At 40.5% G+C, this 17,302-nt stretch overlaps 1 protein-coding gene and 1 long non-coding RNA gene across 2 annotated transcripts in view; one reads left to right on the top strand and one right to left on the bottom strand.

Annotated features, from left to right (window-relative positions):
- The first annotated feature begins 8,928 nt into the window (after positions 1 to 8,928).
- sacs2 (sacsin molecular chaperone 2) overlaps positions 8,929 to 17,302 on the top strand; it is a 28,737-nt gene continuing 20,363 nt past the window's right edge. Inside the window, 1 exon segment of the mRNA XM_055215583.2 lies at positions 8,929 to 9,027. The gene's annotated coding sequence lies outside the window, so the exon portion shown is untranslated.
- LOC141350233 (uncharacterized) lies at positions 9,050 to 17,213 on the bottom strand. Its single transcript, XR_012358246.1, has 3 exons — positions 16,945 to 17,213; positions 16,171 to 16,222; positions 9,050 to 13,747 (listed from the first exon to the last, which is right to left on the bottom strand). It is a non-coding gene; the product is annotated as an uncharacterized lncRNA (long non-coding RNA).

Here is a 17,302-nt window from a genome sequence, read left to right as displayed (position 1 = left end):
ATAACTTGTTCAAACATTATACAACCCTCGTTCTTACCTGTATAAGAGGAAATAGAAAATATGACACGGACACGATGCAGCTTCAGTCACGTTCAGTGTTGTAATGGACGAACGTCAGCCGCACGCTCCGCACACAGGTTGAACGAGACATTAGCAATCAATCACAAACTGATAATTAAACTTACAACAGAAGGAAGTGAAACTTATGTAAACAGTCAAACACTGTATATTATAATTTAAAGTGCATTTTCACAAAATGTTATGGAAGTAAATAAACCATTTTAAACACAGATTTACAAAAAAAACAATGCATTACTAGTCTACATTTAAAGTGTCTTTTGACTTCAATCAACCCGTTCAATTTATAGCATCCTTTTTTATCATCATTACATACTCCCCTTCAACACAGATGTCGTCCTCGACATCCCAACCAACAGATGGGTAATGAGAAAGGTAATTAAACAGTACATATGATGTCACCAGATTACCTTTGTAACAGTTCTTATACAAGCACTCGGCTTATTCAAAAGTCCAGGAGTGTGTGTAGTGCACATGTTAGCTCTAGGCCTGTCCCTTGGTTTATGCTCAGATTGTTCAACAGTCCATCAATGAGTGTATAGTGTAGGTGTATGGTAAGTATGTTGCACACTCAGAAAGTTAAACAGTCCATCAATGAGTGTATAGTGTAGGTGTATGGTAAGTATGTTTCACACTCAGAACGTTAAACAGTCCATCAATGAGTGTATAGTGTAGGTGTATGGTAAGTATGTTTCACACTCAGATTTCTCAACAGTCCATCAATGAGTGTATAGTGTAGGTGTATGGTAAGTATGTTTCACACTCAGATCGCTCAACAGTCCATCAATGAGTGTATAGTGTAGGTGTATGGTAAGTATGTTTCACACTCAGAACGTTAAACAGTCCATCAATGAGTGTATAGTGTAGGTGTATGGTAAGTATGTTTCACACTCAGAATGTTAAACAGTCCATCAATGAGTGTATAGTGTAGGTGTATGGTAAGTATGTTTCACACTCAGAACGTTAAACAGTCCATCAATGAGTGTATAGTGTAGGTGTATGGTAAGTATGTTTCACACTCGGTACCCTGGTACCACAACAGGCTGGTAGCCAAAGTGCTGTCCTGGAGTCATCCATGCACTTGCCACTTGCATGGCTTTATAAGGTGCTAGTGGGAACTAATGCATGGTGTCATTTGTGAATCCGGTGCTGTAACAACCAGGATTGCCCAACTGGTCATATGTGAAGACTCTTGGAGGCCGTCTCTCCCTGACTGGTCGCTGATATAGCTGTTCATGTGCACAGTGGGTTCCACTTTGAACAGGTGACTGCACTATGGACGGTCTCTCCTCCAAAGCAGTGTCCTCTTGAGCAATAATCTCCTGTTGTCCTGACATGTCCCTCTCTGTACATGTATCTCCAATATCCTGTTCCAACTGGCAACTGTCCTGTTGCTGAGGCTCAGCATCCTGTGAAAGTTGTTCAGTTTCCTTGTCAGCATCCTGACTGTCTGTTTCTGCTTCGGACTGGATCACAGGGAAAGGCTGATCTCTGGGCGAATAGTATCCATAGTCATCTTCATCACTATCCTCAATGTCTGCTTCTTGATGCTTTTGCTCCCTTTCTTTACGGGTCCCTGCAGTGATTTGTCTTTTTGCTTTAGTTGGTTTCAACTGTATTTCCAGTGGCAAATGGTCACATGGCAACAGCAGGTTACGATGCAATATCCTACGTCCTCTTGCTTTGCCTTGTTCTGATATTACTTCATATACAGGCATGTCTTTTCCCACCTGACGGATAACTTTGTGAATGCAATCCTCCCAATGATTTCGGAGCTTCCCTGATCCGCCCCTGGGTGTCAAATTCCTGACGAGAACTCGGTCACCCTCGTGCAACACAGAACTCTTCACTTTGCTGTCATAATTTCTTTTACTCTTTTCTGCACATTTTTTCGCATTTGCCGTGGTGATCTCATAAGCCTCTTGCATCTGTTCTTTCCACCTTCTCATATACTCCTGATGATCAGCAGTGCCAGTCTCTGGTGTCAAGCCAAATAATAAATCCACAGGTAATCTTGGTGATCTCCCAAACAGGAGGTAGAAGGGGGAGAAACCTGTTACTTCACATCGAGTGCTGTTGTACGCGTAGATAAGCTTGGGCAACGATTCTCTCCAATCTGACTTCTGCCTCTCTGTGAGGGTTCTCAGCATCTACAGTAGCGTTCTGTTCAGGCGCTCCACTTGCCCATTACCTTGTGGATGGTACGGCGTTGTTCTTGAGCCCATTACTCCACAGTTCCTCTTCAGCTGTGCAAACAACTGATTTTCAAATTCCCCTCCCTGATCATGATGGATCCTCAGGGGGAACCCAAACTTCAGTGCATAATCATTAAATATCTTATCCGCTACAGTTTTTGCAGATTTCGATGTGGTGGGGTAAGCTTGTGCAAAGCGTGTGTAATGATCTACAATTAACAATATGTATTCATATCCACCTTTACACTTGTCCAGGTGCAGAAAGTCAATGGATACGAGCTCAAATGGCTGAGTGGTGACAATCGGCGTGAGTGGAGCTCTTGTTTCTCTACAGGTTTTTTTCTGTTTAAGGCAGGTACAGTTTTGAGTGACATAGTGTTCAATCTCTCTCTGCATGTGTGGCCAGAAAAAGCGATCCCGAACAAGTGATGTTGTGCGTTCCACACCTTGGTGTCCCATGTCATTGTGGAGCTGTCTCATAACTGTTGACTTGTATATTTCAGGGAGAACAAGCTGTGTCTTGGTTGCAGTCTTTCTATGAAGTATTCCATCTCCGTCAAAGCTGAGTTTCTCCCAGTCACGGAGGAGACACCTGCTCTGTGCACTGAATGATTTTAACTGCTTTCCTACAGGCCTTTCATTTGACAGTTTACAGGCGATGATGGGGCCAATATCTTTATCATCTTTTTGAGCTTGACAGAGAGCTGCTCTTGAAAGGGGCATAGGCATGTCTTCATCCGTTTCCGTACATCCAGTAGCCATAATGGACCAAACAGTGTGTGAAACATTCATTTCCACAGCTTGTACTGTTGTTTGCACAGAAGGGGAGGACATTTCCTCTGAGCATTCTTCAATCATTGTCTCTATGTCACAGGGCATTCTTGAAAGGCCATCAGCATCACAGTTCTCTCTGCCCGGCCGATATTTTATTGTTATGTCGAAGTCCGCTAATTCAGCAACCCACCTCTGTCCTGTTGCGTTCAGCTTGGCCGTTGACAGCACGTATGTGAGTGGGTTGTTGTCCGTATATACAGTGCAAGATGAACTGATCAAGTAGTCTCGAAAGCGCTCTGTAATGGCCCACTTCAAAGCCAGAAATTCAAGTTTCCCTGAATGTAGATGGTAGTTTTTTTCTGCTTTGGTCAGTGTGCGAGATGCATAGGCTATTACACAAAGCTTCCCGTCCTGCTCTTGATAAAGCACTGCACCCAGGCCTTGCTGTGAAGCGTCCGTGTGTAGAATGAATGATTTGTTGAAGTCGGGAAATCCAAGTATTGGTGGCTCAACCAGACAGTCAATCAATCTCTCCAATATGTGTTGATGTTTTTCAGTCCATGTTATTGGCTTGTGTGATGGTGTCCCTTTAAACTTTCCTTTCACTCTTTTTGTCCTGGCGTTCCCGTCCTTCTGCTTATCTGGACCAAGGTCTAATTCCATTAGGGCATAAAGAGGGTTTGCTATGCAGGAGAAGTCCTTGATGTATTGCCTGTAATAGCTCAGTAGCCCCATGATGGCTCTCAATTCTCCCACAGTCCGTGGCCTCTTTTCTTTTAAGGCCCTAACAGCCACAGTATCCGCCGGATCCATCTTACTGCCCTCAGCAGACACAATGCGCCCCAAGTAGCGGACCTCATGCTTAAACACTTCACACTTACTTGGTTTCAGCTTTATCCCATGCTGCCGTAGCCGCTGTAACACCGTTCTCACATTCTCAACATGATCCTCGAAGGTTCTACTGAAGACCAGGGTGTCGTCTAAATATGGGATACAGATCTCATCCCTCAGCCCCTCCAAGCATTCTTCCATACAGCGCTGAAAGGCAGCTGGAGCATTCATTAGCCCAAAGGGGATCCTGATCCATTCATAAAGACCCCATGGTGTGACAAAAGCGGTCATGGGTCTGCTCTCCTTCGCCATAAAGCCCTGATGGTATGCTTTGCCTTGGTCCAAAAGGGAGAACCACGAATTTCCTCCTAGGCCATCCATTATGTCTTGCACTCTGGGGAGGGGCTGGCGGTCAGGGAGGGTCTTTCTGTTCACTTCACGAAAGTCTATACACAGTCGGAGGCTCCCATCCTTTTTTCAAACACACACGACTGGTGACGCGTATGGCGAGTTAGACTTCTCCACCCAACCCTGAGCGATGAGGTCATTCAAGTAGTCCTTCATTTCCCGGTAAAGTGGCTTAGGCACAGAGAGGTATGCTTTTGCGACAGGCTCAGTGTCTTTCAGGGATATGCTGAGTTGAAGTTTTTCAATGCAACCAATATCATCCTCCGTTCTTGAAAAGGAAGCACATTCCTCTCGTAACATCGTACTCACTACCTCACGTTCTGACTCACTGAGGTGGTCCAGGTCCACAGGTGGATCCCAAACATTGCCTGTAGTCTGAGTGTTATCAGTTCTGATGTGATTTGTTGTAGCTGAAAGTGGAGGGTGGGGCCCCTCTAGTATAGAGGCAGGGTAGGCTGCTTGGACCTGCTGGACAGTCCCCATTACGGTTTTCCCTGCTAACATCATGTCATGATCTGTAATATTCTGCACACTTAAAGTAATAGAGGGTTTTTTGCTGCCCTTATTTACTTTCACAAGCATGTCACATAGTTCGAGTCCCTCTGTCCAGCGGGGGTTTACATCTGGCTCAAAGAGCAGTATGTTTTCTTCATGTGGGGAATCCATATTTACATGACACTCAACTCTGACTGATGTGTGTTTTGGTATGTTAATCCTCTCCCTTTTTGTCTTGACTATATACTCATCCACTGGTGTGGTGCTAACCTGCTCTACAATGGCAGTTACCTGCTCTACAAAAGCCGCTGCTTGCTCAGGAAAAGCTGCCCTTACTGTTCTACTTAACCCTTCCCTGTCAGTATTGTTTAACTGTTTCAGTTCACTGTCAATGATGATCTTAATCACATTAGACCCAATGATGGGTTGAACAAGCTTTCCACCTTTCAATACCAGTGTGGGGACAATAACTTCTGTGTTGGATGCAGCCCCTGAAGCTAATCTAAAAGTTACCTCAACCCAACCTGTGTATGGCATGCTCTGCCCATTTGCTGCCTGTATGTCAAAAGTCTGTGTTATATCCAGAATTTCTATTATGTCTCTTAGTCTTGCATCTGGCAGGTATGTTTCTTTCCATCGCTCATCAATTATGGTCACTTGGGAGCCTGAGTCCCACAAAGCCTGAACACGTTGGCCTTGGATAAAGCAATCAACCATGTGCTTTCCCCCTACCAATGGCGCCCTTTTAGCCTTTCTTTCACTTTCTGGAGTGGTGTTTGTAGTCATACATGTGAGTGCTTGACATTCTCTTTTGTGTGCTGTCCCATTATCGACTTGACATGGCGTAGAACAGTAGAGCATTTTCTTACAGGATGCACCTTGCTTTAGAATTAGTTCTTCACCCCCATGTCTCGAATTCACACATTGCTGGGACATCGCTGTATTACTGGTCACTCCCTGTCCCGTGCGAGTGACCTTCCCCCATTTAAAGGCTCATCTCCAAACTGTCTCCGTCCCCTTGCTCGACAACCCGCCAGAAAATGCTCGCTACTGCCACATCTGTAACAGTGCGTGCAATAATCTTCGGCTCCACTTTGTTGACAACTAAAACATTTTCTCCTTTGGCCACGATCTGATGAGGGGAAGCTGGGCTGTGGGGCGAACCTTTGCTGATACTGAGCAGTTCCCTCTCGACGTCTGGGGTCCGCAGTATACCAGTATCCCTGTGCCGGGCCCTGCACTTGCTGACCTGAAAATGGTCCTGATGCACCATCGGCCCCCCCTGCTGGCGGTGGTGATCTAGGCATGTGCTGGGGCTGGTGCATGGATTCCCTAATGTGAGAGACTTCAGCTTTAAGATCTTTTAACAGAGCCATTTCAGCTTTAATTTCTTCAAGTTGGGAAAGAACAGACGGGGAAGCTTTAGACTTTTGTTGGGTTGGTGGATTTTCATTCTTCTCAGCCGGAGCATCGCTGGACTGAACTGAATGGATGGTAACAGGTTTTTGCTGTCCTGACAATTTTTTCTTGTTCTGCCTCTCGGTCTCATAAGCACATGCTGTATTCACTCGCTCAAGCAACAGTTCATCAGAGATGTCAGCTTGCTCCAAATAAGGCTGAAGATCCCGCCTGATGTTGTCATTCTGCAGGCCAGTCAACACTGTGTGAAGAAACATCTTCTGCACTAAACCAGGGTCATATTGGAGACCTGACTCAGATTCCTGCGAAGCGAACAAAATTTTTTGTCTCAGGTCGAAGGTGCGAATAAAGAAGTTCTGTGGGGTTTCTTTGATGCCCTGCACCTCTGAGGTTAACTGCTTATAAAGGTCGGTTGCACTTTTCTCTTGATAATGACATCGCAGGATTCGCCGCAATGTGGGTAAGGTCAGGTTGGTTTTGCCTTCTAAATAGCTGCGGAGTTGCATGCCTGGGGATATCGCCCTTATCACTGCATCTACTATTTCCAGTTCTTGAAACCCTTTGCTTAAGCCATGTTCAATTTGACGTGCTAAACTTGAAAAAGTCAGCTTATCTTTCTGACCGGGCTCACCGATTTGACCAGCTATCTTAAAGTCCTTTTGCCATGGGTGAGGTGCAGGACTATGGGCTACACTCTGTGGTAACTGTCTGGTTGGGGTAATGCTTTTAATTCCTTTTGTTTCTGGCTTTAGGTTTTCATTTTGTTTTTGTGTGCTTGCTAATTGCAGTTGAAGGGCTTTAATTCCCTCCAATATCTTCTCCTCCTCCACATTCTGTTGCTCGCCTACTTGCTTTGTTGTTTCAGCTTTCTCAGCTATCTGGAGATCAGAAATTTTGTCTTGAAGATTGAGTAAGTCAGCCATACCTTTATCCTCAAGCTCGTCTAGTTCTTCTCTCTGTATGTGGTTTGAAATTAGTGTGATGAGAGCAGTTCGGCCCTTGTTGGTAACATGTTCAAACTTTGCTCCGGCAGTGATTAGATAGTCACACAGCTCCACCAAACTTTCTCGGGGTAACAGACACAGTGCCCTTATTACCTCAAGCTGTAACTCCTCTAACCCTGTCGACTCCATCTCTCCAGCTGAGTGTGTGTGTTAGCAATGAAGTGGTACCTTTCAATCTTTAGGTAGTAATAGCAGCTCTCCTGGTATGCAGAAATACCTCAGATTACATGCAAGCTGCCCAAGACGATCGGAATACCACTGTCGCTGATTCACCAGCTGCTTTCTGATGCTCTGGGTTGTTTAAAAGGGAAGTGTGACGGCTGGGGACATCCGTTGGAGACGCCGAACCACGCTGCACACCAATCCCAGCGGTGCCTCCAAATGTTACGCCTCTGTATAAGAGGAAATAGAAAATATGACACGGACACGATGCAGCTTCAGTCACGTTCAGTGTTGTAATGTATTTACCATGAACAGTATAAAACAATTACTCAGCATCACATTTAAACATGTCATTTTCCCTTTGTGTGACAATGTCTCTTTAAGCAATTACACAATTAGGAAAAAATATCAGCTGGTGAGTCATAACTTCATATTACTAGAACACCTCAGTTAACCTTTAACATCAGTTACCAAAAATATATCAAAATGTGTTTATAGCACCTTTAAATCAGTATATCAAAATGTGTTTATAGCACCTTTAAATCAGTATATCAAAATGTGTTTACAGCATCTCAAATCAGTATATCAACATGTTTACAGCATCTCAAATCAGTATATCAAAATGTGTTTACAGCATCTCAAATCAGTATATCAACATGTGTTTACAGCATCTCAAATCAGTATATCAAATAACCTTGTAAAAGTACATTTAATAAAACAGATTATTTAAACAAGAATAGATATTCTGTAATTATATATACTGCTGTTTTATAGTCATTATTAATTCAGAATACACATTTTACCCTCAGTAATAGCATTGTGCTTAAAAATAAAAACTATCTTGCCTCTTCACATGTAACACTCAATTATCTTAAACTTCAACAATAACACTTACCATATCTCTATGATATAAAACATATAACGTTACACACACAGAGAAAATGGTGGCTGCGATGTTCTATTAACACCACGCTTTAACATCAACATGCTCATCCACGTGCTACACAGATAGCACGTTTACGTTTAGTCTGCTAACTGTGTTTACATAAATACAAGCATTAGCATTTACTCCCTGCATGTTCCTTACAGTATTACACACATATATAACTTGTTCAAACATTATACAACCCTCGTTCTTACCTGTATAAGAGGAAATAGAAAATATGACACGGACACGATGCAGCTTCAGTCACGTTCAGTGTTGTAATGGACGAACGTCAGCCGCACGCTCCGCACACAGGTTGAACGAGACATTAGCAATCAATCACAAACTGATAATTAAACTTACAACAGAAGGAAGTGAAACTTATGTAAACAGTCAAACACTGTATATTATAATTTAAAGTGCATTTTCACAAAATGTTATGGAAGTAAATAAACCATTTTAAACACAGATTTACAAAAAAAACAATGCATTACTAGTCTACATTTAAAGTGTCTTTTGACTTCAATCAACCCGTTCAATTTATAGCATCCTTTTTTTATCATCATTACATAAACAGGAAGCACGGATGAAAGTTTCGTTTCGCTTTCCTCAGACTCTTTCCAGAGAAAAGAAACCAAGGGGGGGGGGGGTTATTTTATTGTGTTTCATTCTCAGTGCTTCCCTTTATTCATTCAGTCGGCTTTGAGAGGAGCATCACGATGAGCTCATACTGAAGGTAAGCTCGAGAAACCTGAAAATCTTCATGAGGCTACATCGTTTATCAAATGATGCTTAGAAAATAATTAAAGTTTCAATGTTATGCGTTGTATGTTAGAAAACATTTAATGTTAAAGGCGTTTGATGAAGTGTTTGAAGTAGGCTATGAGTTTCTTTACCAGAGAATGAAAGACAACATATTCATCAAGATCAAAGATATGAGATAAGAGCTAATATACAGGGTAGCTGAATGTAACTGAAGCTGAAATATTATAGGCCTATTGATTTGATTTTTATTGGTCACTACACATTGACCATAATTTCAATCGTTTTTTTAATGTAGTATAAAATAAAGTAAAAGTAAAAATAAAGACTGTGTTCAAACATGTATTTGGTAGATCGACAAAAGGTTAACATTTAACCACAATTACATTCCATCCAAATTGGTCACAGCAACCGAAACCATTTAAGTAATTTTAACCCTTTAATGCATAAATTATGACCCAGTGGATCAAACTCTTTAAATTGCAAAAATGCAAAATAATTACTATTACACTGAGAAATGTGAATGTACGTGATTTATCATCAGTTAAACACTGTATCAGGTCAAATAATGTGTAATTTAAAGATTTTTAGGAAGTTACTGTTGACTGTGATGTGATTTATTTACACCAATGATTTTCAGGTGTTATGCAGAGAAAAGCCCCCTGCCAGATAATGCCCTACCCCATTCCCTAATATGGTTGAGGTAAGGATTAGGCGTGGAAATGGGTTTAGGGAATAGCAAATCAAGCAGCAGTTTCACCAAGGGGGTGTGGAATCTGGCAGGGGTACTTGCACAACACTTGAATCTGTGTGCATTCACAAAAATTCCGTAAAGATCCAGATTTTTCAGAAAAACATAATTTTAAAAGATAATGTTTTAGACAGAGAAATATTTTTGTACAAATGTAAACCGTCTTTAATATAATTTTAAATCGTAAGTTACACATGGTTACCTTCAACCCCGTCAGCTGGGACAAATATAACAAAACAGTACAAGATACATTTCTTTGGGTTACTCTTGTTTTTATTAAACCTGGCTATGACCTTGTTAATATGTAACTGTAAACATATTTTGTCCTTTATCTTTGCAAAAAAATTATTAAATTACATTTTAAGTTTCAGTTTCATCAAATGTTCCAAGAAAAACCCAAAAGTCATGTTTACTTCCACCCATACATTTAAATGTACATAAAACATTTGGATTAAAACACTATAAATTCATAGGTGGAAAAACTAAAATATGGCTTTAAGACATGTTTTAATAAATGTAGCAACACACAAGAAAGTCGCCAGATTAGCAGCAGGACAAAAGTAACACTTCAAACTCCTGACATTTAAACCGGAGTTACTTTTATACGGAAAATCTCTGAGAAGGCAAACTACAGGCAAGGCAAGTTTATTTGTATAGCACATTTCATACACAGAGGTCATTCAAAATGCTTTACATAGAAATGGGAAAAACAAAAATCACAGATACATGAATTTAAAATATAAATTAAAAGAAAATAAATGTGATTTTAATAAAAACTGTTTAAATGTGTGAAAAAGAATAAAACAGGAATAAAAGTATAAAACAGTTGAAAATAAGAATAAAAACAAGAGAAACAGAAAATAATTAAAATAGGGCATATATCAGTTCGGACGCGGTGTAGTGCTCATTCAGTAAATGCCTAGCTAAACAGATGTGTTTTGAGTCTGGATTTGAATGTGACTACTGTTGGAGCACATCTGATCTCTTCTGGAAGCTGGTTCCAACTCCGACCGGCATAATAGCTAAAAGCTGACTCTCCTTGCTTTGAGTGAACCCTTGGTATTTCTGATGTGATCCTAATGATCTGAGTGATCTGTTGGGTTTATATTCAATGAGCATATCAGCAATGTATTGAGGTCCTAGTCCACTGAGTGATTTATGTACCATAATAATACTTTAAAATCAATCCTAAATGTAACTGGTAGCCAGTGTAGAGACATGAGGACCGGTGTGATATGTTCATATTTTCTGGTTTTGCTCAGAATTCTGGCAGCAGCGTTCTGAATGAGCTGGAGCTGTCTAATGGTCTTTTTGGGAAGGCCAGTGAGGAGGCCATTACAATAATCCACCCTGATGGTGATGAAAGCATGCACAAGTTTCTCTAAGTCTTGTCTGGAAACAAAGCTTCTAATTCTTGCCATATTTTTAGATGATAGTATGCTGATTTAGTTATTGCTTTGACATGACTACTGAAACTAAGGTCAGACTCCAGAATCACACCAAGATTCCTGACTTGATTTTTAGTTGTTTGACCCCTAACGTCAACGTATGCATTCACCTTGAGAACTTCATCTTTGTTTCCAAACGCAATGACTTCAGTTTTCTCTTTGTTTAAAGCATAACTAAACCCCAGTTCAGAGCCGGACTCCACCCACTGGCAATATTTGAAAAATGCGAGAAAAGTTGGCAGGTCCCAACAGAGATAGAGGGGACGAACTAAGCTCGTACCAAGTGTGTGGTGAGATCGTAACAAGGGCGTGGTGAGCTTGAACCTGCTTACGTCACAAGTTATTCTTTGGACCCAACATCAATAGGAAAATTCAACTGCAGTAGCCACCGTTCAACCTGAAGAGGGCAGCACTCAGACGTTTTTACACCATATATTGTAATATTGAAACACTTTATATCCAAATGTCAAAAAACTTACTAAAATCAATGAACAGCACTAATAAAGCATAATTCTTACAGATCATTAACTAAAAAAATGGTTTAGGGTTTAGTTACTCTTTATCTGAAGAAAGTTTTGGCACATCCAACTGTTAACTTCATCAATGCATTTGCACAGGGAGTCAATGGGGCTGTAGTTATTAGGGGATAGAGCTAAGTAGATCTGAGTGTCGTCTGCATAACTGTGATAGGCAATTTTGTTCTCTCATTATTTTGCTTAGTGGGAGCATATACAGGTTTGAACAGGAGTGGCGCATTTCTTTTTCTTATCCTTTTGAATGAAGGCAGCTGTGTTTTTCCTTCTGGAATGTAAGCTGATGGCGGTGGGAGGCTAGACGGATGAAAAATCCACTTTTTTGTAATCTTCCAGTCCCGAAAGTTTGTAATTTAACGTTGATACCAAGCTTTGTTGTTTGAGCCCTATGCTGATTTGCTGAAGTTAAAATTATAAGATAAAATAAAAAAAGCGATAGAGCAAAAGCACATCCTGCTGTTACAGGATGTTTAACAGCAATGAATCTCACTCCCCGACCTCAAGAGGTGCTCTGGGGACAGATGCTGGAGGTCATGGCCTTAAAGGTCACGTTCTTTCTGATCCCATTTTTTAAACTTTAGTTAGCGTGTAGTTTAGTGTGTAACACACTAAACAAACTACACAATCAGAACTCGTTACGTATTTCCGAAGGACAGAACAAGAAAGACATCAGCCCGTTTTTAGGACGGTGAAAACAGCGGTTTACAGATAAGTAAATTGTGTGAAAAATATTGCGTTTTTTACATGTGAAACATGAACACATGTTATATTGCGCACTGTAAACACAATCAAAACTTCAAAAACACAGAAAGAACGGGACTTTCAAGCCTCCTTGTTAGAGTGCCCAAGTGCAATGCCTGTCCCCCATTCCTGGTTTATGAATTTTGGAGAGCCGCTGGGCACAATGTCTTGTAGGCCCCCCCACGCACAGAGTGAAATGAAGTTTACATTTAGTAAATGCATTTGTCCAACGCGACTTACAAATTAGGTAACAATAGAAGCAATTACAGCAACACAAGAACGGCAATAAGTGCACTAGAACTAGTCTCATCAAGTCTAACACAGTATACATAACCAATGGTTACTAATTATTATTATTATTTTTTGACAGAGAATGTAAAGATAAAAAAGATATTAGCAAGTGAGGTGTTGGAAAGAGGAGAGTAGGCATTCATCAGGAGTTTGAGCATGGGCAAGAGGTGGCGAGGCAAAGAATAGACTGCTGATAGTGTTTGTTTTCTTCATAAAGAATGAAGCAAAATCGTCAGCCGTTTAGTCAGATGAAGGTGGGGGGAGGGTGGAAAGACAAAGGCTGTTTTTCAAAGAACGCAAAGAACGGACTTGCGTCCTCGTGGAGATCGGTCTTGCCAGGCGACCTTGGAAGAACGAACTCGGAAGTTTTGCCGCAATGACTTCTGGGGCGTAAAGCGATTTCAGCAAGTCTGCACTCGATGCATCCTCGATATCAAGAACACACCCGGGTATTTTCATGCGTCCTCTGTCTTTGAGTTCTTGATAATTGTAATGAACTACGACAGTTAATGATGACTTAGAGCGAGGACACGAGGAAGCAAGATCGCTGAAGAACGCATATTGAGAAACAGCCAAAGAAGAGTAGAGAAGATTTAAACAGAGGATAAGCATCAGGTGAGCTGCTGATTTTAGAGTGATAGTACTGAGTTTCAGCAGAGGAGACATCCGTGGAGAAAGAGGCCAAGAGACTGATAGAGACAGAGGTCAGCAGGATCTTTCGATCTGCGCCACTTCCTCAAAAGATTACCAGACATGTGGGTTGGTAAAGTGGGGACTTCAACAACAAACGATGTTGTCAGTGTGTTGAAGTCGGCTGCCAGGGATTTCTCAAGGTGGATGTTGAACTCACCAAGTACTACTAGAGGAGTACCATCCTCTGGGAAGGAAGACAGAAGTACATCCAAGTCCTCAAGAAATGTCCAAGCTGACCTGGTGGGTGATAAATAAAATAGATTTTAGTAGGGTGGATTATAGTAACAGCATGCGTTGTGCAAGGACTGTGGGAAAAAATGAAATTGTTAGAGAGGGCAGCTGTAGTGGCGGTTTCCTCTGGTTTGATCCGGATCTCAGTAAGTGCTAGAACAGAAATATCAGAATATGAAGCAATAGCTGTAATGAAATCTGCTTCAGTACAAGTTAGTACAAATAGTGCAATTCTCAAGTGCCCTGTTGGTGTCCCTGCTCGGTGGAGTCATGCAGGTAGAGTCGCAGGTCTTTACATACTTCAGTCTTTCTTGTGTCTTTTTTTGAAAACACCCCTTAAACATTCACAGTGCTGGAGTAAGTGAACCCATAGACTAATTACTTTAATGAAAGCTAATTTGTGTCAGCAGCTGGCAAACTGGAGTCCAATTAATAGTTCGGTTAAAACTTGGGGAAAGAAATTCTCTAGTTTAACAAAATATCCTAGAGGATAATGTCAGGGTGGCTGTCCACCAGTTGAAGTTCAGAAGAAGTTGGTTGATGCAGCAGGACAACGACCTTAATCATTAAAGTAAATCCACCACAGACTGGATTAAGAAAAACTGTGCCATTTGGAGTGGCCGAGTCAAAGCCCAGACCTTAACCTGTGAAATGACCTCAAGAGAACCCTAGAAATCCTACAAATGTGTCTGAGTTTAAGGGCTCGCTTCAAGTAAGTGCTGCCAAAGGATGTTCAACAAGCTATTAAATCCAAGGGTTCACCTACATTTTCCTCCAGCACTTAAAGGGGCCGTGAATTGGTCGATTTTATTGCTTTATGACGTTGATTGATGTCTACTTATGCATTTCGCGTTGTTTTTACATTCAAAAACATCAAAAGCAATAAGTAATACGCTATTTTGTAACATGGATTAGTGGCTGTCTTGAGAAATGGTTCGTTTGAAGGGGCGGGCCGCATTGAAGACCTGAACGTAAACACCCACTGCTATGATTGGACAGCTTCATTCCTCGTCATTACATGTAGGGAAATGTTTTAAAAACATTAATGTGATAAAAATAGCAGCCGAACACATATGTTTGAGACACAAAAGATTCTGGGTGCTAAAGATGATACACATAAATGACAATACGTATATTAAAGTAGAAACAAAACTCGACGTGACTAAATTACCGTATAAAACACAGTAAGCGTGCATCCGAATCTAAACTGCGTCTAATAAATCCTTATCAATAACTTTGTATATTTCTATTGTGCTTGTGAGGTCGCTTTTACATTGACGTAATGTTAAATACCACAGTTATATGATAAAAAATAAGCTTTGTTGAGTGTTTGACCTTTCAAACGCAACTTGCCTAAATTACCGTATACAACACAGTAAACGGGCATCAGAATCTAAACTGCGGTTGATAAATCCTTCCTTATAACTAACTTTGTATATTTCTACCTTTAAATTACAGTCGTATTGTTAAGTGTTGTACCTTTATTAATCGTTTAATGTTTTTAGTAAATTAAAACAGTCAACAAATGTATTTAGACACGGATGTTACAACAGGACATATCAAGCAATCTCTTTTAACAAAGCAATAGTGAAACGCAGTAACTTAAATAAAGTAAAATGTCTTACTGTGAATTATACTGCTGTGTCATTGTTGTCAGATCCAATATAAGTGGTGCTTCTGAGTCTCTCTGCAAATCCAGCATCGACTTCTTTACAAATGAATCCATGTCCACAACGTTAACAAACGCTCCCCACACGAGCTGGAACTTCTTCAAAAGCAAACTTTATCCAAGCATATTGCTAATGTTAAGTTCCAAGCCTCCGAATTGAAGTATTTAGCTTCTGTGTTGTTCCCATGGTTGTTCCCACGCGGTTCTTTCACAACCGAAAAAGCGTTTCCATGGTATCATAACAGATCACCGCGTCAAAATAAAAGTCTCTCAGAAAAAAAATGTATTTAAAAAGTCATTTTGGTTAAATTTGTCAATTTTTAAAGACATGTTTACTTACTGAGACACACGTGTCACGCGAAGCTGTGGGTGGGGCTACAAAAGTAGACTTGTCCTTTTGGTTATGGGGAGGTGTTTCAATTCTACTTTGACGTTATAGATTTCCGAATTTTTCACTGGAGTGTTTAGCTGGCTTGGTGCCAAAGACGGTTATATTTCAGTAGCACGGACGTTTTCAGTTCTGAAACTTGCAGGATGTTCATTTAAGTATGATGACCTCTTATATAACAAATTATCAAGTTAAAATTGAGTTTTTGATTCACCGCTCCTTTAAAAATCAAAAGTAACTAGAATTATTTGTTTGTTAACTTGTCAGCTTATGCACACTGTGTTTGTCTATTGTTGTGAACTAGATGACGATCAGATCACATTTTATGGCAAATCACTGCAAAAAACAATTCATTCCTAGGGGTTCACATACTTTTCTTGCCACTGTAGATGTTTTTCTTGCAAGCAGGAACCTGCACAGACACCTGCATGGGGGCAGAGGCTCAAGTAAAAAATGTGTACTTCTCTTAGGACTAACGCTTTTTAACAAAATGTTAATATATAATACATGGACACAACTTACTTTACTGTTTATTTTTATTCCCTCTTACACACGCAAGTTTTATACTCAACGGATTTTTACAAAATAATCAGTTCAGACAACGGGTTTATCAAGAGAACAGGAGACAGCAAAGGAAACAACAACAACTACTGTAGCTGCCAGGAACTTACTGTAGATTTTACATTTATGTTTTTTACTGGCAACAGTTTGTTTAAAGTTAAATGAACATGAAACATTTTCAGTCTTTATCTTCTACAGTATGTTACTGGCAACCAGCTGCATATTTACAGCTATTTTTAACAGTGGCGCCAATGAGATGGTTAACAGTTTCACTAATAATTTGTTTGTTTATTTTGCACAAGGCAGTAAATCTTTTAAATTCTTTGGTGTTCAAAGAACACATATTTACACTAAAATCATTAAACTAAACAAATGAGTGTTGCTGCTATTTTATTAATTTTCCAGGAAAAATGGTGCAAAAATAGTGGGAAAAAATACAGCAACTGAAATTGTTACAAAAAGTCTTGAACTTTAAACTAAAATCTGTCACTTTTGCCTTATCTAAACTTCAGTAAACTTATAACTCTAGTTGTCTTTTGGTTAAAGCTGAGGCACTGGTAGTTTAGTCATTTGATCTCCACTTACCTTCACACAAGTCAAGAAAAACACAGCTGGAATACGACTTGTGTGATGAGCTCCTGCCTATCTGTCGGTCTGTTGGTGATGTGTGCCAACCTTTGCTGCGCATAGATGCAGAGGGAGGGGGGCATCAGAATAAGTCAAACTTCGACAGGCTTCGCATCTGTCTTTGTCTCACGTGCACGTATCGGTGCAGCTTCCAAAGCATACTCAACCACGGACAAGCAAGGATGGCTGCGTTCGACACATACGCAGTACAAATGATTTCTTATACAAATGATTACTTGGCTCTTAGGGCTGCACTGATTGTCCATTGACTCTATTATCAATTTTACACATTTTTATTAACTTTTCACTTCAAGCA

Source organism: Misgurnus anguillicaudatus, chromosome 17, assembly GCF_027580225.2.
Source record: "Misgurnus anguillicaudatus chromosome 17, ASM2758022v2, whole genome shotgun sequence".
Lineage (NCBI taxonomy): Eukaryota > Metazoa > Chordata > Actinopteri > Cypriniformes > Cobitidae > Misgurnus > Misgurnus anguillicaudatus.
This window is presented reverse-complemented; position numbering and strand designations above follow the sequence as displayed.